Genomic DNA, 22,690 nt, shown 5'->3' with positions numbered 1-22,690 from the left:
TCAAGATTAACAGCAAATATCAATCACGTTACAAAAAGTAAAAAGCAAATACAGGTGACCCCTGCTTAACGCTGATAATTCGTTCCATAAAAACAGAGTGCTAAGTGAATCCGTGCTAAGCGAGTGCAGCGTTCCCATAAGGTAATATATATATATTTGTGTGTTGCGGTCGGTGCCATAGGATATTTCCTAATCAATAATAAATGGTAGTGAGAAGATGCACAAATGTCGGTCAAAATATTAATATTCAAATATTTGTACATATAAAATATTCTGCATTACATATGTATATAATTATGTGGCAACTACTTACGTATCAAAATTAAACTTAAAATTCCAATTAAAATCATGAATTTAATTGATCTAAATTGATTTAATTTAATTGATGAATTTAATCATGAAAAATGTGTCGATTTTGGGTTGAACTTTGGCCCTCTTCCAAATAAAATAAAAGGGGTTTTAATTTTAAATCTCTCGCAGCGTTACCACCCAACAATAAAGTCAACCGATCCTTCGCTGCTTTGAAACCTGGCTTTTTTTTTTTCTTTCAATATGAAACTTCTTTTAGGCATTCGTTTCCACAAAAGTCCTGCTTCATCTATGTTAAAAACTTGTTGAGAAGTATAACACATAATATCCCTCTTCAATAATTTTAACAAGTTCTTTTTTGAAAGTTTCGGCTCCTTCTGCACTTGCGGCTCCTCCCTGGATTTTAAATCTATTCAACCAGCCCTTCAGTGGCGGATTTACTTGAGAGGCCCCAGGCACAAATTTTGAGGCCACCCCCCTCTAAATATTTTCGGTACCACTACAGTATGCATTCTACGTGCATGTTTTTACTATAGCACGCGCTCTAGATTTGATGTTGCGGTTTTAATCATTTTGGTTGTGCAATTCTTTCATAGATATTTTAACTAATGTTTAAATGAAAAAATGGCACAACTAAGCATTAATGATAATACGTATTCTACTTCAGATTCACATAGATATTAGTTTGCATAGATATTTCATATAATATGTAGGGATATTCGCATAAGAGTTTACTAACTTCTCATATTAAATTATAGTTTTATTCAGTAACGGTAATAATGATGAGTGTAAAAATTAAAAATGAAACCATTTTTTTTTTTTTTTTTTGAGACCTGAGATTTGAGGCCCCAGGCGCGTGCCTGTGTGGAAATCTGCCACTGCAGCCCTTACTAGTTTTAAATGGTTCCACATTTTTTTTTTTTTTAGGTGAGTTCAGATCATCATATTGGCTAATCTCTAATTGGTTAAGTTAATAATATTAACTTAACTGAATTCTGCATTGGATATTATCTTCAATAAAATTAGTTAAAGTCTTTCCATTTCAATCCTAATAGCCGGCCTAGCCCTAGTTGCTTGCAGTGGAACAGCTATATTTCCTGCTGCTAAAATTAATCCTTTATTTTTTTTATAATTGTTCTTACAGTTAAACTTGCAAGTCCTAAATTATGGCACACATCTACTTGTCTTTTTCTTACATTTATAGTCTTTGTACTGTGCTCAGACATTGTTGCCTTTTCATTCTTATCGGCCATTATTAACTCTTCGAAAATGTAACTGCATTGGTTGCATTAATTATGATACAATGTTCAAGTAAACTGTTCGTTTCGCACAATGTCTAATACAGTACTGAGTGATGACTAGACGTCAGATAAATGCATATAATGCAAATATTAGAAGCAGTATACTTGATCATTTTTTGAAATGTTGATCTCGGAACTACGTAACAAGTGACTGTACTGCAATTAAATTAGCGTGCGAGAAAATTTCACTGAGCATGGGAAAATTTCTCAAGTCGCCTTGGGAAACATTTTAATGCCGTTTTGCTATTCATTTTCAAGCTATCGACTCCATCAAATGAAACAATTTCATTAAATATGCCAAAAATGCAATCTGTAAAAGAGCGTTATAGTGATCTGTATCAGCATTATAGTCAGTTAGGGGTTATAATATAAGAACAGCGTTATAGCAAATCAGCGTAAAGCGAACCGCATTATAACGGGGGCCTACTGTACACGTGTCCAATTGTCTTGTAATAGTATCAATAATAATAATTATTATTATTATTATTGAAAAGTTTATTTAAATTTATTCATGCTGTTTAATAAAATATATATATGTACAGTTGACTAATTAATAAACTAGATATTACAAAATGTGAGAACTTTTTTGGATCTGACCCACCTACTACTCTGAATATTCCTATGTGGCCCTTCCCATAAAAGTTTGGGGACCCATGTCATAGATCAGTGGTGTCCAACCTTTTCCAGTACAAGGGCCGTATTGAAAGTTAGATTTGTTTTGTGGGCTGCACCGAGTGATTTGAGAAAAAATTGCGCGTTCATTTTCCATATCTTGTTACACGTAAAAGTTTCCATATCTTGTTACATTTAAAAGGAAAGTTTCTATTTTCATGTTACCGTTTTCTTTTTTTCCAGGCTATATATAAAAAAATGAAAATTCCCAACACTTATGTGCAACAAATCTATGTCAGTGATTTATTTTTTAGATTTTATTATTAAAATTATAAAAATATGACTTACTTTTGTGTTTTAAAAAAATACTTTATTTTTGTTTTTTTTAAAAATGCCTTACTTTTGCTTTTAAATGCTCACTTTAGAAAATTTACTTAAAAGGATCACAGCTTTTTAATATTAAGGTGAATAAATAAATATAATGATACCCCTAAAATTGAAAATAGTAGAAAATTTTATTAAATACAATATACAATAACACTTACTGAATAAAATTTAACATTTAATGAGATGATTGAGGCTAAATATTTTTAGATAACTGTTCAAAATTTTGAAAATTCGTGACACCATTTCTCAATATGGAATGAAGATGCTCATTTGCTATTCTGTTTCTTTTTAAATATTTACAGTATTTGATTTCATGAGTGAAACAATTTGTTCACAAACATACGTTGATCTGAACAAAATAGCCATTTTCATTGCATATTTGTTTCATTAGTGGAAAATCTTCAGATGGGAGAGCCTTGTAGAATTCAAGTATGTAGTTTATTTTTGCAGTCCATATACTTATTTTTGAACTATGCTTTGGCTTGAAGATCAATAAGTTCAAGTTGCATGGTGGGATTATAGGGTTCAGCCATTGAAGTAAATGGATTCTCAAACAAGCTTATGTCTTTTTCATAAGATCTTGTATCAGCAAATCGACTTTCAAACTCGTCAAAAAATAATTGTAATAACGAGAGACAACTATTCTTGTGAAATATGTCTTTCTCTTTTAACTCGATACAACCTTCGAAGTGAACTAAAAATTAAAACTCCTATCAAGGTTTTAATATTTAATCCTAACTTTTCAATAGATTGGCAAAAATGTTCAAAACGATTTTCACCTGTAATTGTTCCGTGCATTCTCTGCAGATCAGCTAAATCTTCAACTGGTACAAAGTTATCATTAATTCAACATATGTAGATAAGGAGCTGGGATATGTCATTTACACCAATACTGTCATCCAGTGCCATACTGAAAAATTTCATTTGTTTTATGCTTTCCAGGTGCCTCCGTAGCCAGGTGGGAAGGAGCAGCAGTGAATAGCACATGCTTCTTGATTAGACCGGGGTTCGAGCCCGTCACCACCAAATACGGAGGCTGCGGAAAGGTCAGGGAATGACCACTGCATATTCCCGGAGCAATATGGCCTTAGTTGCTAATGCTCCTAAAAAAAACCAAATAACAATTATGCTTTCCAAAAGTTGTTTGAACAAATTCTTTCCAATATCTTCTAGTCTTCGCTTAATTGTTTGTTGAGACAAACTAATGTCTTATATCGTTATTAATTTCTCTAGACAAATTTATTCCACAGCTTTTAACTAACAACGTTTAACAAATTCTCCATCACTGAAAGGTTTACTTTCAAAAGTGATCAAATGTGCAGCTGGCACTCACGGCAGATAAATTTCTTAACTGATACGTTTTCAGTGTGTTTTGTTGTTTTCTTCAGTCCACCTTTGATTAAAAACATGACACTCCAAATTGACTTTCCTCTTTCAGAACATTTTTAAGGAGGATGATTTTTTATTTCAATACAAATTAATAACAATTAAATACAATACAATGAACATGTTATATCAAAATAGTACAATTTCACAATATGAAAAGATTGATACATACATAACTGTATTTAATGTACGTATGACTACACTGGATTATATGTACACATTTGATACAGTCTAGCTTGATACTTGTATGCCTGTATACACAGTAGTGTGACTTGAAAATGCTGTTTTAGTTCACTTTCCGATAAGCTGAACCTGCGTATAAAATTCGCAGGCTGTAGGTTGGACACCACTGCCACAGATGATCAGTTTAAAATGCACAAATTCATGTGATATAAAAAAAAAAAAAAAAGAGAGAGAGTAAACTGTGTTGCAGCTCATGCAGTTAAAATGGCCAAAAAAAAAAAAAAAAAGGTAAAAGATTGTTTTTCTCAGTAAAATGCACAGTTAGAAAATAAACAAAGTGTTTTAATTTATATTCTCCAGAAAACAGAAAATAAATTTTTCTAGAGAACACCAAAGCCTAAAATCTTATTAGCTGTCTAATTGGTTTTTAAGTTTTCTTCAGATTTTTATGTACCTACATGCTTCATATAATAAAAAAATAATAATTCTACAACCAGCATATTTCTTTTAGATAAAGATATATTTGCAAAAAAATTGTGATAAGGCAATCTCAAGACCTTGTTTATTTTCAAGTAGCTGTTTGACATTTGGATATGACTGATACATAGCACACCAGAACTAAGTCAGCAATTTTTCTTAAAACAAATTACGTGTCGAGGAATCGTTCCACAGATCCAAGAATTCATCCTGTACTTCATCGGGAATGCTGGCTACATTAAGGGAAGCAGAGAGTAAGATTCATCCAGTGCAGTTTCTTCTTCTGTAAACTCAGGGAAGTACCACTAAAATTCCTTTTCAAGGGATTCAAGGTTCCCAGTAATCTCCTCCTTCATATTCTCATACAGTTCATCTTCAAATTCCTCTACCACACTACAGAGTTTTTCAAACATAGCAATGTTTCCAAGATTTACTTTTCGATGACAGTTTTGCAGCTTGGATGCAAATGCCTGAAGATTGTCTTGAAATTGGATAATGTGTGTTTCCTTTCCCTGAAGTTTCAGGTTCAGCTTATTTAGCTAGTCTAAAATGTCTGCTAAGTAAGCAATTCTTTTCTTCCAAACTTTATCATTAAAGTAGCCACAAGGTCATGTTTCCCTTGCACTTCCAGGAACAACTTGATTCCACCTTTCAACTCAAAGATACGATTGACAACATTTCATTTTGGCAACCAGCATAGAAAAAAGAACCTCGTGATCAGAATTCATGTCTTTACAGATTTCTTTAAACAAACGGGTGAGTTGTTGTTATTTGGTTTTTAGGAGTACAGTAATACCCCGACTTACGCTACCCCGACTTACACGAACTCGGAGTTACGCGGTTCTTGATTTTTTTCGTTTGGCAACGCTGCCGCCCACTATCTTCAGGGTCGTTTTTCATATGTTATCGATATACGGTGCGACGGCGGAGAATGAGAGCGAAAGATGAACAAAATTCAACTTTGTTGCTTTTATGTTTTTTATATCAGTGAAGGGGTAACACATTTCACCATAATAACGTAAAAACCAACACAATTCCAGCTATCGGTATAATCGCAAATGCAATTAGATCGAGTTTACTACCAGTTTATAACCGATTTCACTAGCAGAAACGCAACTGGATTTTTATTGTTTTATGGTAGTAACCCCTAGAAATGTGAGGTGTTAATAGTGTATCTCTGCCTTTATGGTGTTGCTTATTCAGTTGCTACATGCGCGCAGCTTTGTTTATGCGTATCAAGCGTGCCTCCTCGTTTTGTAATTGTGCTTTATTCCCTAAAAATGAGTAAAATACTTAATTAAAAGGTGTGAAAAGGAAGCGTCCTGGTGAAGACACTGCAGATTCAGAGAGAAAAAGAAAAGCAATTATCGATAAACAGAGGCGGACTGGGTCAAAAATTCTTACCCGGGAAAATTTATAGTGGCCTCATACTATGGTTTATGGCCAAAATCACACTGGCCCACCGGGGTTTCCCCAGTAAGGCTTATGGCCAGTCCACCTCTGTCGATAGAGAAAAAATATGAAATTGTGAAACGCTTTGAGCGAAATGAAAGACCATGTGATATTGCACGTGCTACAGGCCTAAATGAAGCAACGGCGAAAAGCACATGACAATTGCAAACTTGACAGGTTGAAAATTGAAAAGGGATCAATTGTAAAGGGCTTAAAAATTTTAGAAAACTTTGACTCCAACGAAGAACGCGTTATAGCTACAAAGCAAGGAATAAAAAAAATTATTAGCTTGCTACGAAGAAATTCTGCGTGAAAAAAAGAACGCGCTATGTCGTCAGACGAATTTGTTAGATTTTATGAAGCCATCGACATCGAAATAACTTTTTTACGTAAGTCATTTGTTTTTTTTTAATACATATTTTGTATTAATATGTATAAAGAACTGCAATTTTATTAATATTTTTCTTCTAAACTAGTGTTTTTGTTAGTCCTTGGTCCCAATTAAGCAAAATTTATATGTATTTATATGCAAAGTTGTACCCCGACTTACGCGAATTCGACTTACGCGATTTTCGTCGGACCCACCTATCGCGTAACTTTGGGGTATTACTGTATTAGCAACTAAGGCCATATTGCTCCGGGGATATGCGGTGCTCATTTCCTGACCTTTACACATCCTCCATATTTAGTAGTTACGGGCTCGAACCCTGGTCTAATCAAGAAGTGTGTGCTATGCACTGCTGCTCCTGCCCACCTGGCTACGGAGGCGCCACAGGTGTTGAGGGCTCCAGATTTGATGTAATTCACAATTTTGAACAGAGAATCAAATACCACTTGCAGAGGAGTTGGAAGAGTCTTAATGGCAAGAGCATATTGGAGAATTATGCGGTGAATGCTCCTTGCTTGGGGAGCAAGTTCTTTCACTTTTGTCTGAAAGCCCAACTTTAACCCTAGTATAGCTGGTTCTCCATCTGTACAAACCCCACAGACGTTTTTCCACTGTAGTCCTCCAGTTTCAAAAAAGGTATTTATCTTCTCCACAATATCTTCACCTTTTGTAGTAGTTTCAAGTGCACTACAAAACAGGAACTCTTCTTTGATGTTATTTGAATGAATATATTTCATGAAGACAAGCAACTGATAACATGAACTTACATCCGTTGATTCATCAACTTGAAAAAAAAAAAAAAAAAAAAAACAATGGAGAAACTTTGATTTCATTCAAAACTTTCTTTTTCACATCTATGGACATATCTGAAATGCGCCTCTGAATAGTGTTATTGGACAGATATTTGTCGCTTCTTTATTTCGCTGCCTTCCCCAAGAATTAACTTCACCATCTTCAACATGCAGGGTTTGGTGACCGTTTCTCCAATCATATAAGGTTTTTTGTTTGGCAATTTCCAATGCGACTTCATATGATGCCTGTGCTGTTGCTGAAAACTTCCTGTAGGATCACGTCTCTGACGTCTGAGACCAGTTTCATGGTGTTGAAAGAACTCCAAATCCTTTTTAGCATGTTCTGAATGCTTTGTCTCTAAGTAACGTTTCAGTTTTGAAGGTTTCATAGATTCAGCATTGAGAACGACATTGCATTGTGTCTTCTCTATGCTATCTATGATCAAGGTGGTAAAGCCAAATTTTAGATAGTCTTCTGAATATTTATGTTTTTTTTTCCATTGGTACTGATTTAGTATAGACTGATGATGACCTACTGACGCTCTTTAGATTTTAGAAAGTGCAAGCAGTAGCTAACCTGTGCTCCACAGCCAGTGGCTGGTTTCTATGATGGCACCAACTAAAGGTGGTTGACTATTTGCGAACGAAGTTCGCGCCAGTTTGCATTGCAGACATTATTGAATTACATCATTGCAAACATGGCGGCGTCAGCAAAATATCTTCAACAGCGTTAAGAGAGCAACTCACCTTTATTTGATGGTCTGTATTTGGCAGTCTGTTATTCACATATCGAGACACCGATTAAAAATGAATTTTGATATTGAATTTTGCATCATAGTGAATATTTTTTTCAGTTTACTATTTGTAACATAGAATTTTATTCTAATGATAACAGTGCATTTGTATACAGTAAACCCCCGCTATTCGCGGGGGTTACGTTCCTGAGAAATGTCGCGAATACCGAAAACGTGAATACTGAGTTATGGCTCCCATAGTAATAAAGGGGTTCCATTCCAAAGTATGAAATATATAAGAAAAACTAGTCTAAAATTTTGTACCTTCTAAAATATGTACCTTCATAATATGACTATGTACATAGACAGTACATAGTGAAATGCAAGTATATGGCATCGAAATGAAAATAAGAAACAATTTAATATTAAATGTAATATTTATTAGAAATTTCAAACAAATCTTTCAAACCAGTGCCTTTGCTAGCTAAAAAACTTATCCCGCCAGTACTATCACCAGTTTCGCTAAAGTGTTGATAAAGGAGTTTTGCCCTTTCACGAATGGTGAGTGAACTTAACGGAATTTTATTTTTAGTTCGGTCTTCTATCCACAGATTTAAAGTTTTTTCCATTTTTTTCTAATTTAACATCACCAGTTACAGAGCAAATTTTTGAAGCAATTAGCGCGTTTTCACAGACACTATGGCGGATTTTTTCTTCCGATTTCTTGATTGATCGTACCTTTGACTCATTGATTTTATAATGTTTTGCCACTGAGGAGACACTTTCACCATTAGAAATTTTGTCTAATAACTCAATTTTATTCGCTAATGTTATCAACTTCTTTGATCTTTTCACATTTCCCTTGTTATTCGTAGCCATATTTTTGTACGGGTTAGAAAGAACTTGTCCACAATAAAGTCACTTTCTTCCATTAACACACTAGGAAAAGTCTGTTTTACACTGCAAAATGGTAGATTTATCACTTTTGTAAGCATATCAATTTATAAATTGATAAATTTATTCAATTTATAAGCATATAAATTAAAAGCAAACGAAGAAACCTTCCATGACAAGCGCATAACACATACTGAACAAGGATTAGTGAGAAACATCCACGCTCGCGATTTTGTCACTCCCCCCCCACACACACTGAGTGCTGTTTTGACCGGGAAAGATAATTTTAGCCACGTCATGTTTTTTTATGGTGGAAAATATTCACGGTGCTTTAAAATTCACATTTTTTTAGGTTTTATTTTATATTAAATCAGCAATCGCGAATACGCGAAACTGCGAATACAGATACCGCGAATAGCGGGGGTTTACTGTATTTTATTTTTAGAGAGGGAATCAAGGTCTGCCGCGGTGGAAATTTGAAAAAATATTAAAGGCTCACCATAGCAAATAATTAAAATAATATAAAATGTTTAATATGTATGAACACAGTGGGCTTTATCTGCTGCAGTGGACCTTAAGTCACTTCCTTTCATTTATCAAAAATCAGTGTTGCAACCACTAGTGGAATATTGCAGTGTAGCCATATTGAAATAAGTGTTGAAACCTTCATGGTGAAATTTCCTATAAAAATAACTGCGGTGACCCCCAGAAAACACTTTGCAACCCCCTTGGGGATTGTGACCCACAGGTTGGGAATCTGAGCTTTAGGGCACGCATGCCAAAAATAAGTTATAAAAAAACAACTGACTAAATTTAGTAAATAGTTTTTATTTATATAGTAAAAAAATACTTTTTTTATGGAATATTTTCCTGTGTTTGTGCTCAATTTGGCATGTCTGCCATTGCTTCACCATCACTGCTCTAGATTTCAATGTGAAAATGTTGATGCTAGTAGTACAAAGAAGAGGACAGTTTTGTTGGCGTTCCTCAGTAGTAGTATTACTTGATAGTAATTATTATTGCTTGTTTAGATAGTTGGATACAAATCATCTGGCTTATAGTAAGAGGAAAGAATCTGAATTAAGGAATCTAAATGTGGTGATAAGCCACTGTTCTGGTGAAATAGTTTCTCTAATATTTTTATTTCTCTTATTAATTCAGGGGGAAATTTTGCTCACAAATGAATTAAAACTTTCTCCACCCATTTTTAAGTAATTTCAATATCTTGCTGTTGTAATTAACTGATTAAAGTTTATGATGACATATACATCACTTTCTTAACTACCAATTTTTCTCATCCAAATTCATTTCCTTCTTTTTTTTCTTGATTTCTACAGAGCTAAACCAAGCAGTGGCCAGAACACCATTCAGATCACGTAGAAGCTATTACTGAAGAATGTATAGTTTATGGGTAACAGAGACTCACTCAGTTCAGTTAATTTGTACACTTATTTAGAACAGTTTAACTGCAAATTTTAACTAATTATGTATGAAGTTCTGAGAGGGACACATCATATTTTTGAATCTCTTCTGCATACTTTAAGGAATATATAGCGCACAGGAGTATACTGAGAATATAAATAAGTTAAAAATACTGAAAAATCAGAAAGGTTAAACCAGGGACATTACACATTTTTTGGCTAGTAGTCAAAACAGATAAAATGCTAAAATAAGCTTTAAAAAAATACATAACAGTTTTCAATCATGGACTTGAAAGAACAGTTCCTTACCACTAATTATGCTTTTTTTTTTTTTTTTTTTCAAATTAGGCAACCCCCGATGCCAAGTGTTTAAATCCTTCTAACCCTGGGGGTGTCTTTATCTTTTAACCCTGTTGAGGGGGGGGTATCTTCCAGGTTTCTGGCCCCGATATGGGCAGGCAGGAACAGTGCCATAACCGTAACCAAGCAGGTCCTGTCTTATGAGATATAAGCAGACTCCAGAAAGGAAGGCTACCTAATTCACTAATACACTGCTTGGTTACTGTTATGGCACTGTTCCTGCCTGCCCATATCAGGGCCAGAAACCTGGAAGATAAAGACAACCCCCCAGGGTCAAAAGGAGCAAACCATGATTAGCATTAACAATAGTACTGCTGGGTTGCTAGATGCAACCTAAATGACAGGAAGGAAGGCTGATGCCAAAAGTATGAAGACTGATTTAGATACATACCCAGCTCTGACTTTCTTAGTAATACATTCCACCAATGATGTTCCAGCGGGCAAGCTGTCACCATCCAGGATGCAGAAAGAACTTCAAAGTATTGCTGGATTCCCAGAGAATGTCAGATGTCTCAAACTGGACAATATAATCATCAAAATTGTCAATCCAAACCACTCAGAGAGGCTATTAAACACTAACCAGTTTGGAGGGCTACCAGACCTAATGCCACCTAATATATCAATAGGAGCAATTTTGCATTAGAACTGCCTTAATGTCTTAGAAGAGAAAACGCTTAATGAGCTCAAAGAGCAAGGAGTGACTGAAGTTAAGAGAATCTCATTAAAGTGAAATAATAACCTCATTCTGACAATCTAATCCTCACATTTAACACACCACATCATATCCCTCTATTTGAAATGTAATGTAAGACCATATATCCCAAATCCCTTCCACTGTTATAGCTGCCAAAAGTTTCGACATGCCTAAACAGCTTGCAGACAATTTGCCAATTGTGCAAAATGCAGATCTACTGATCACAATTGCCAAAACTGCAGTGCACCAGAGATTAAATGCCCAAACTATAAAAAAGATAACCCAGCATACTCTGATTTGCAACAAATTGAAAAATCTATAGAGGAATAAAAAGTTCAACATATGTCTCCTACCAAGAAGCTAAACAAAGTACTTCCACAATAATGCCAGGAGACCAACCTATGCACAGATTACCTGTAAATATCAATCAGCATAAACACAAACAGATTTAACTACACCACCAAATGAATCCTTTACAAACCATATCTGAAACTTACTCTCCCCTCCACTAAAGCAGAACCAAGCAAACCACACACCAATAAAATAATACATTTGATGAATATGAAGTACTGGTCAAGACATCAAAGGAAGATATTATTGGGATATCAGAGCTTTCCTTCCTGTATGTAGTGTCATACAGATATAAGGAATGCAGAATTTCAATTTGGGGAGTACAATGTGTACAGAAAAAAACTGACAGGATAGGAAGAGAGACGGGGAGGTATGCTGTTAATTAAGCAACACACAAAATCTAAAGCAGTACATCCAGTTGACATGGAAGGACAGTGCAATGTTGAGTCAGTCTGGTGTGACATAAGCACCGGGAAAGCAAAAATGAGAGTAAGAATGTGTCAAAGGCCTAATGACTCTGATGAGTATAATTAACAACTGTACAGAGAAGTAGAGTGGGCCAGTGACTTGCAACACTTGTAGATTTATTGGATGATTGTTTTCTACAGCAGCATATTCAAAAGGCAACCAGAGGGAGTAATACTCTTGATCTGATTATAACAATGATTATTCATGCATTAAGAATCAGCAGATAAAGGAACCACTTGGTGGCAGTGATCACAGTGTACTCATGTGGGATATACTTAAAGTTGTTTCTACCATCAGGGGTAAAAGGAAAGATTTTTGCTTTCATAAAGGTGACTGCGGTGGTCTCAGGCAGTTTTTTAATTCTATACAGTGGGGCCAACCGATGATGTTACCAACAGCAAATTCTAAATGGGAAAGATTCAAGGAATTAATCTTGGAAGCTACTAGGCTTTTCATACCAACTAAGAAATACTGTTCAAGATTTAAGCCTATTATATGGATGTCAAATGAACTAATGAAACTTATGGCAGAGAAGAAAAATGCATGGGCAACATAGAAGCCTATGGTAGATATAAGCTAGCCTATAATCAAGTCACAAAGGAGATTAAGCAAGTGAAGGCAGATTATGAGAAATCTTTGGCAAAGGATGCCAAGAAAAGCAGCAAAGACTTATTATTATTTATGTAAATTCTAGAAGGAAGGGGATGAATCAGATTGGTCAACTTGATATCGATGATTTGACTGTTGATGATCCTGCTCAGGTAACTGAAAAACTGAATGAGTATTTTGCATTTACATTCACACATGAGAAATTCTGTAGGGAAGCAGAGGCCAGAGGTTATCAAACTCTAACAGAGAGCTGGATAATTTTGTAATAACAGAGAGCAAAGTGGAGGAGAAATTGTTGAAGTTAAACATAAAAAAGGCACCTATGATACAGCAGGCCCTCATTATAACATGGTTCGCTTTACGCTGATTCACTATAACGCTGTTCTTATATTATAACACCTATCTGACTATAATGCTGTCACAAATCACTATAACACTCTTTTACAGAATGCATTTTTGGCATATTTAACAAAATCGTTTCATTTGATGGAGTCAATAGCTTGAAAATGAATAGCAAAACAGCATTAAAACGTTTCCCACGCCGACTTGAGAAATTTTCCCAAGCTCAGTGAAATTTTCTTGCATGCTAATTTAATTGCAGTACAGTGACTTATGTAGTTCCGAGATCAACATTTTAAAAAACGATCAAGTATATGCTTGTAATATTAGCGTTATATGCATTTATCCAAAGTCTAGTCATCACTCAGTACAGTATTAGACATTGTGTGTAACGGACAGTTTACTTGAACATTGAATCATAATTAATGCAACCAATGCAGTTACATTTTCAAAGAGTAATGGCAGATAACAATGAAAAAGCAACAATGTTTGGATCCAGTACAAAGACTATAAATGTAAGAAAAAGACTGAATTTGAAAATTAAATTAGTCGTTTTGAAGTGAATTGATTCCGGTCAATGACAAGCGGATGTGTGCCATAATTTAGGACTGACAGGTTTAATTGTAAGAACAATTATAAAAAACAAGAATTAATTTTAGCATCGGGAAAGACAGCTGTTCCTTTCCCAATGCTAAAATTACAGCAAGCAACTAGGGCTAGGCCGGCTATTAGGATTGAAATGGAGACTTCAACTAATTTTATTGAAGATAATATCCAGTGCAGAATTCAGGTAAGTTAAATATTATAAAAAAAGAGAGAGATTAGCCTATATGATGATCTGAAGAAAACTCAACTAAAAAAAAAAAAGTGTGGAACCATTTAAAACTAGTAAGGGCTGGTTGAATAGATTTAAAATCCAGGGAGAAGCCACAAGTGCAGATCAAGGAGCCAAAACTTTCAAAAAAGAACTTGTTAAAATTATTAAAGAGGGGTATTATGTGTTATACTTTTCAACAAGTTTTTAACCATAGACGAAACAGGACTTTTTTTGGAAACGAATGCCTAAAAGAAGTTTCACAGATGAAGCAGGACTTTTTTGGAAATGAATGCCTAAAAGAAGTTTCTTATTGAAAGAAGTAAAAAACATGCCAGGTTTCAATGCAGCAAAGGATCGTTTGACTTTATTGTTGGGTGGTAACACTGAGGGAGATTTAAAATTAAAACCCCTTTTAGTTTACTAGGAAGAGGGCCAAAGTACAACCCAAAATTGACACAATCCAAAGTACAACCCAAAATTTTAAATAAATTAAAATTAATTTAGATCAATTAAATTCATGATTTTAATTGAAATTTTAAGTTTAATTTTGATATGTAAGTAGTTACCACATAATTATATATGTAATGTAGAATATTTTATCCGTTTAAATATTAAATATTTTGACTGACATTTGTGCATCTTTTCACTACCATTTATTATTGATTAGGAAATAACCTGTGGCACCAATCGCAACTCACAAATATATGTTACCATATGGGAATGCAATAATCACTTAGTGTGGATTCAATTAGCACTCTAGTTTTCCAGAACGAATTATCAGCGTTAAGCGGGGGTCACCTGTATATTAAAGGAGGCAGCAAAGGAAGTAAACAAACATTTAGCCATAATTATGAGAGCATCCTTGGATTCATGGGAGGTTCCCATGGAATGGAAATGTGCAAATATATCTCCAATTCACAAAGGGGGATCAGAGGGTGACACGAGTAATTACAGACCTGTTAGTTTTACATCTGTTCTGGGGAAATAATGGAGTCACTGGTTAAAGAAGCATTGCAGGATCATCTAGACAAGACTGCAGTTATACTTCAGACATAGCATAGTTTTGTTAAGGGGAAGTCTTGTCTGACCAATTTGATTGGATACTACAATGTTTTCACATAGGAACTGGATGCAAAAAAATAATTTTGATATTGTATACTTCGATTTCAGGGGCTTAGAGGGGAACAAGTATTCTGTGTGTTATCAGACACGCAGTCTAAAACACTGATAGATCCAATATCTTTCTATTACAGAAGATTTAGGAGAAGTCCGGTTGGCCTGCCTCTCTAAAATCCACTAATGCACACCTTCTCGATGATAAGTCCCATTACGTCACTTAGGTGGCAACGAATGTGTAGAGTGGTTCTCTTCAAGACACCTGGTCAGCGTGAAGAGGAAAAGACCAAACCCTCCAGCACATGACAGCATGACGAAACAAATGGCCCTCAGTTCCCAGCAGCTTTCACTCCCCCCCCTCTCTTATGGCAGCGAGAGGATCAGAGTGGAAGCAGAGGGCGCTAAGAATCTCTGGATATACGACCAGGCTGCCATGCATGGAAACTGAACTTGGCCTGTTACAATGAAAGATCACTCATCAGTGAAGACAGGATATTAGAGCTGGAAAATGAATTAGAAAATGTGAATTTGAATATAATCGGTTTGGCTGAAACAAGAAGAAGAAATTAATCACTTATAAGTTTATCAAGTGGAAATCTGCTGTACTCCAATGGAAACAGTGAAAGGAGCGAAGGTGGAGTTGGCTTTCTGGTCCATAAAGATATAAAAAACAACATTTTGGAATTCAAAAGTACATCAACAAAGGTATCAAGGCTAATACTCAGGATTTCTAAGAGGTACAAGAGGACTAAAGGTTATAATGATTTATGCACCAACATCGAGCCATGATGATGAAGAGGTTGAAGAAATGTACACCGAAATTAAGAGTCTTCTAGATGAGCAGAAAACCCACTACACTATCATTATGGGGGACTTCAATGCTAATGTTGGGAAAAGACAAAACAGTGCAGAAAAGGGAACTATAGGAAATTTTGGAATTTGTGAAAGAAATGAAAGAGGTGAAAGACTTGTGGAATTTGCAGAATCTCAAGGATTGTCAGTAATGAACACTTTTTTTTTTTCAAGAAAAGGGTGAACAGAAAGTGGACATGGAAGAGTCCAAATGGATTAACAACTAATGAAATCGACTTCATCCTCACTAACAGAAGATATATCGTGACTGATGTTACCATCCTGAATTGGAAATTATAGACTAAGTTGGAAGTGATCACAGAATGGTAAGATGCACACTTGATATAGATGCAAGAAAAGAAAGGAAAAAATCTGACTCGAGTAAATAATATGAAGATCTTTGAGATAACAGAAGAGGAGAAAAAGCAGAATGTACTGGAACTTAAGAACAAGTTTGAGCTTCTGCAGACTGCTCAGGACCAAGATATCGACGAGGAATATTACAACTTTCTGAAAGTGATTAAAGCCGAAGAAACCTATAGGTAAAAAGAAATCCAAAGAAGAAAAAATTAGTCAAGAAACACTTGTCATGATGAACCGAAGGCAACAAATGAAGAGCAAGATAAACACTTACAAGGAGAAAATTGATTATACTGAGTTATGAAAAGCCATTAGAAAGAGACTCAGAGAAGACATAAGAAGATTTAACACAAGAAAAGTACAACAAGCATTTAGACTATACAAAAACAAAGGACTTAAATCAGCAGCCATGAGCAGTAATACAGAAAGACAAATGATAATGAAACTGAAGAATAGCAATGGTGTACTTATAAATAGCAGAGAAGGCATAATTCAAATAGCAGAAGACTACTATAGAGAATTATACAAGGAGCGAGGGAATGATGCCAGCAGTGGGGAAGATGAATTGCAAATTAATAACATATATGACATACCCAATATTCTTCCTGATGAGGTAGAACATGCGTTGAAGAAAATGAAGAATCAGAAAGCCCCGAGAGAAGATGAAGTTCCTGTAGAGTTGTCAAAATTGTGAGGAAGAGGCATGACACAAAAACTGACTCTTCACAAAATGCATCAGAAGAGGTGTGATGCCTAAGGAGTGGAATAATGCAATCATAGTTTAATTGGAAATTATAGACCAATTAGCTTGTTATCCCACATCTACAAGTTGCTCACAAGGGTCATTACTAACAGATTAGAAAGAATACTTGATGAGAATCAACCGAAAGATGAGAATCAACCGAAATGAGAATCAACCGAAAGCAAGCTGGCTTTGGGCCAGGATTCTCAACTATGGATCACCTTCACGTAATATCACAGCTAATGGAGAAAGCAAATGAATATAAAATACCATTATCCCCGGCATTTGTGGATTATGAAAAGACATTTGATTCCATACAGCATAAGGTAATGTTTCGGGCACTGGAAAGACAAATATTATGATTTTGAAGAAAATATATGAGAATACTACCTCCTTTATTGGACTATACAAAGACAGTAGCAAATTTAAAATTGAGAAAGGAGTTTGACAAGGAAACACAATATCTCCAAAGTTGTTTGCTGCTGCCCTTGAGGAAGCTTTCAGAAGATTAGACTGGTCACAGAAAGGAGTGAATGTGAATGGAGAGTACCTAAACCATTTACAATTTGCAGATGACATTGTGGTCATAAGCCACGATCCCAAAGAATTGGAGGAAAATTTTAATCAGTTATGCAGAGTATAGTAAGAATTTTGGACTAAAGATGAATATGGCTAAAACAAAAGTAATGATGAACAAGTATGCCACAGAAAGGGACATAATGATTGAAGGAGCAGTAATTGAAAAGGTGAAGTCATATACTTATCTGGGACAAGTTATTAGGTGTAATAGTAAATGGCTGGAAGTCAAGAGAAGAATAAATTTTGAATGGATAGCATTCAGGAAATATAGTCACATACTGAGGAGTAATATCCCAGTTTGTCTGAAATGTAAAATAATGAACCAATGTATACTCCCCACCATGACTTATGAAAGTGAAATTTGGGCATTCACAAAAAGAATGGAAGAGAAGCTGAGAACTACACAGCGAAGAGTGGAACAAATTATTTTTGGAATCAGATTGTTAGATAAGAAGAGAAACGCATGGATTAGGCAACAAACTCAAGTAAAGAACTAAAATGGTCTTGGGCAGGACACATAGCTCAAAGACATGATGACAGATGGACTAAGAAAATAACAGAATGGTACTCAAGAGGTGCTAGACAAAAACCTGGAAGACAATGGCAGAGATGGATAGATGAAATTCATTAGTTTGTGTGTAGTAAATGGATCTCCATTGCACAAAACAGAAGGAATTGGAAAGTTGCTGGAGAGGCCTTCATCCTGCAGTGAATTGAAAATGGATGATGATGATGATGATGACTTGAATTTTAGGAAGCTTTTGATACAGTTGCACATGGAAGACTGGTGTACAAATTGGAGTAGTATGGCATTAAGGGCAAGTTGCTGCTCTTGGATAAAGGGATGGTTGAGTGGGAGAAGACAGAGAATGGCAATCAATGGACACTGCTCTTTGTGGACTAATGTCATTAGTGGAGTCTTCCAGGGTGCGGTGTTGGGCCCATTTTTGTTTTCTATATTTATCAATGATATCGATGAAGGTATATCAGGCTTTAATGTCCAGGTTTGCAGACGAAACAAAGGTTGGTAGGGTGATTAATGACAGTACACTACTGCAACAGGATCTAGAAAAGTCGGACAGATGGGCTGAGAGTTGGCAACTGAAGTCTAACATTGACAAATGCAAAATACTGTATATGGGTAGCAGTAACCCCAAAGTAATATACCAACTGTGCAGTCCTATACTCAGGCTAGTGGAGAATGAAAAAGACTCGGTGATAGTTGTGCAGTGCAGGCTGCATTTTTCGAAGGAAGCAGAGATGCTGGAACAAGTACAGATTAGGGCAACAAGATTGGTGAGGCGGAAAAAAGGGGGCGCTCTTACCAAGAAAGCTTCAGTTCTGTAAATTTCAGTGTCTGGAGGCTAGGCATCTGCGAGATGCTCTGATTGAGGTGTATATGGCCTTGAATGGCTTGAGCAAGCTCGATGCTGATGGGATTCTTACTCTTGCTCAGATTACGCACCTGAGGGGGTATAAATTCAAATTGAGGGAAGACAGCTGTCAAATAGATGTACAAAAATTTGCCTTTATATAGTTGATTGCTGGAACAAACTTACTTCGGTCGTTGTGTAAGCTGATAGTTTAAATAAATTCAAGGGAAGAACTGGACAAACTTTTATAGTGAATGGATGGGTGGAATGGAAAGTTCTTTGTTTTTGGCTGATGCTGTATAAGCTTGCTTTCTTACATCACATGCTAGTGCTAACTCCCAAGAACAGCTGATGCAACATTGTTTGTGGATGATCTTGGCATTTCCTCCCCCTTACAAAATGTGTGGATGGTAAAGAGAGTTACAATGTGCCATTAACAAAGTCAACTTGTGGGCTCAAGAAAATGGATGTATCTCCTCAAAAAACTGTATGCATCCATTTCTGTCATCAGTGTAATTTCCACCTATATCCTGAAATTAAACTGGATGGTCATCTGCAAGTTGTGATTTTTTTTTACTTGAATGATGTTTTTGTTCTGGTTGTAAATTGTTTTTCCATAATACCTCAAAGGTGTTCAGTTTGATTCAGATGATAAATTTACTACATTTTCTCCTTAAACCAGTGTATTGACCATACTTTGTGATATGAAACAGTCTAATACTTATCCATATTGTCATCTACATAGATTTTTCACAATGCAGGTGCAGCAGAATTATACAGAATGTCACAAACAGACTGCTGCATTTGTGGTTTTGTTGAATGTGACCAAAACATTTGTAAGTCCAAGCCATGTAAAATAGGCCTATACCATCACTCCATATCACATCCTGACATTGCTGTAATATCCAGTGTTTCTGTTTTTTTCAGCTTATGTATGGCTGTGTAGAACCTCTATACTATTTTTATGATTGTTATTGGTCTTACACTTATCTCAATTCTTGTCACAGTTTTCAAGTCAAATCCATTTGGCTTTGCAGTTTCTTATCACTATCCATTTCAACTGTCAATATGGCATGTTTTAGGGGTCATTGCCTCTTTGATGACACTCAGCTTTCTAGACAACATGACATATCTCTATTAGGGATTACCCCGACTTCTAATCTCTCTTGGCATAAGCACATTGTAAGATGTAAAATCTTACATGTTTAATATTTTAGAAAAAAGAGTGAGATTTATTTAAAAATAAAGATTAGGAAATGGCAATATGGGGCAGCGGAACAGTACTGGCCACAAATACTAATTAGATAATGGGTCACAGGCAAAGGGATTAAATGTAGACAAGGTAACGTGTAAAGGTTAGCGTGGGAGACTACGGGCCGAACGTGGCTATGGCTACTGGCAAGGAGGTGCGAACAATTTAGGCTAGGATAGAACAATACGAGAAGGACACAATCGGTCGGACATTCCTTTTGATCAGGGACCTCCGGAGTCCAGCCAGGTGGTAAATAGGGGTCAAATGCTCATGTGAGATTTTAAAATTGGCGTCCGGCTGTCGGCAATCGCAGGTTTAGAAGATAGTGTAAAACAAATTTGTTAAAAGCACAAACAAAGTAGCGGCGCGCTTCAAAGGAACAGACAATCTGGGAAAATTTATAATTTATTAAAATAAGAGGTTGCATTGTACATAGTAAAATTAGCTTGAGAAAGGTCGAAGGATGAATAGGGCAGAAAGAAAGTCGAAGATTGGTTATAGAACAAAAAAGGGGCAGACCTGACATACTTGGGCGGTACGTGATTGAAACGACAAAAAGGAGTGAACAGGGGAATAGAGACCGATCCCTCAGTTGAGCTTTATGTGGGTGGTTATGAAGATGAGTTAGAAACAGAGAGAACCCCGAGTTGAGTATGTGGGGGTGAGTTTTCTTGTGGTGGTTTTGTAAAAATGTGAGTTAGAGACAGAATGGAGTGATGTGGGTATTAATGGAAATGGGTTAATGTTATACTAAGTTGAGTTTTTTTTGTCGGTGTTTGATAGTTGGGTGAGATAGTTTGGACACAACACACAGTTGAGAATTTGGGAGTATTTTGCGAAGATGAGTTAGTAACATGGACAGTTGAGGGTTCTGTTGTGGCAGGAAATATGTGTCAGTTAACAGTTGAGTGTTTGGTCGTGGTGGGAAAAGAGCAGGGTAGCGCCCTGTGAAGTTTTCTTCTTGAAAGAGTTCTTAATAGGTGGAGCGGGAAAACGAGGGTAGCACGCTATGAGTTTTTCCTTGTGAGAGGTTTTAATAAGGTGGAGAGAAAGGGAGTGAAATCTGCAGAATCAGTAGCTCGAGAGAAAGGAGCGAAAACTCGGAATTAGTAGCTCGATAAAGTGGCAAATGGAAGTAGCCCGTGTAAGTTGGAAAAAGGTCTCAGGATGAAGATAGCAGTCCCCGTATCGACGGAGTATATAGTGTATAGTGTGTTCGTGTCTAACGGCACCAGGGGTTTCCCCCATCTCCGCGTTGCTTTCATTGTAGGTGTACCAGTTCACTGGGAAGGCCAGAGATTTAAAAGTGTATGGATTTTGTAAGTGTAGTGTTGTGTTTCGTTGTTCTTCTGGCCATTTAGCCACTAGACCCCTGCTGGGGCCCAACGTTGTCCACACTATGCCTCGTGGAGGCAGACCAGGTACCCAGTAATTTTACGTTTTCACTCTGGCAGGTCCTGCCACCTGATTTCCTGAGATTTCAGTGGCAAGGACCTAAAAAAAAAATAAATAAATAAATAAAATAAAATAAAATAAAATAAAATAAAAAATAAAAATAAATAAATAAAATAAAATAAAAAATAAAAATAAATAAATAAAATAATTTAATAGTATTGGGAAGTAGTCGCTGAAAGGTAGACTGAAAGGGGTTTTCGTATGCATTTGGAATTTTGACAATTTTTTTTTTTTTTTTTAAATTTTGACATCCGCTAGTGTTTAGGCAGAGTAGGGGGGGGAGACTGAAGACAGGTGGGGGAAAGCCAGAAATATGGAGCCAATAGGGAAGGTGACCCCAGGTCAGAGATTTAAATTTAGACTATGTGGGGTTACGCTGTGAAAGTGAACAGAGTAGGGAAGAGACTGAAGGTTAGGAGGGAGGAAATAGGAAGTAAGGGGTCGATAGAGGAGGTGACCCCTGTGGTCAGTGGGGCAGGCCCATGTCCCACTAGGAGGAAAAGGAGGGCGAGCAGGGTAAGAGACAGTGAAACCATCTCCTTCCCTCCCCAGGGAAGTGGAAAGAAAGTACCGTGCAAGAGAGCACAGGTATAGCCTGTTGCGCTGGCAGTAGAGCTACAATGAGGTCAAGTCCATGGTAGGTCTTCTATTTGAGTTCTACTTCTTCTAAAAAGATGTCAACTTCTAGGATTGTAGGTCATTCCTGGGACAAGTCCTGTCTTTGCAGTTCAGGTTGTTGAGGTTGTGTTTGCAGTCTATCATCAAGTTTTTCGGTTTTAATCTTCTTTCATTTAAAGAGGAGAAATGCTGGTTGGTGATTAGTTTTGTCTTTGTGTTGTCATGGTTGAGTGGCATTTCTTCTTTTTCTCAGTGAATGGCAATTTGTACCCTTCTTCTCGCGAAGAGGTCCTGGGCGAATCGTGACAATGCTTTATAATCCTCTTCGGTTTCAAGGAGGAGAAATTCTTGTCCTCTTGGAAGATATCTC

At 36.2% G+C, this 22,690-nt stretch overlaps 1 long non-coding RNA gene across 1 annotated transcript in view; it reads left to right on the top strand.

Annotated features, from left to right (window-relative positions):
• Positions 1–22,690, top strand: part of LOC150080922 (uncharacterized) — a 58,345-nt gene that overhangs the window by 1,545 nt on the left and 34,110 nt on the right. The window lies entirely within an intron of this gene.

This window comes from Mastigoproctus giganteus, chromosome 9 (assembly GCF_048544385.1).
Source record: "Mastigoproctus giganteus isolate SK-2022 chromosome 9, ASM4854438v1, whole genome shotgun sequence".
NCBI lineage: Eukaryota > Metazoa > Arthropoda > Arachnida > Uropygi > Thelyphonidae > Mastigoproctus > Mastigoproctus giganteus.
Note: the sequence above shows the minus strand (reverse complement) of the source record. Positions and strands in the feature narration are given on the sequence as shown.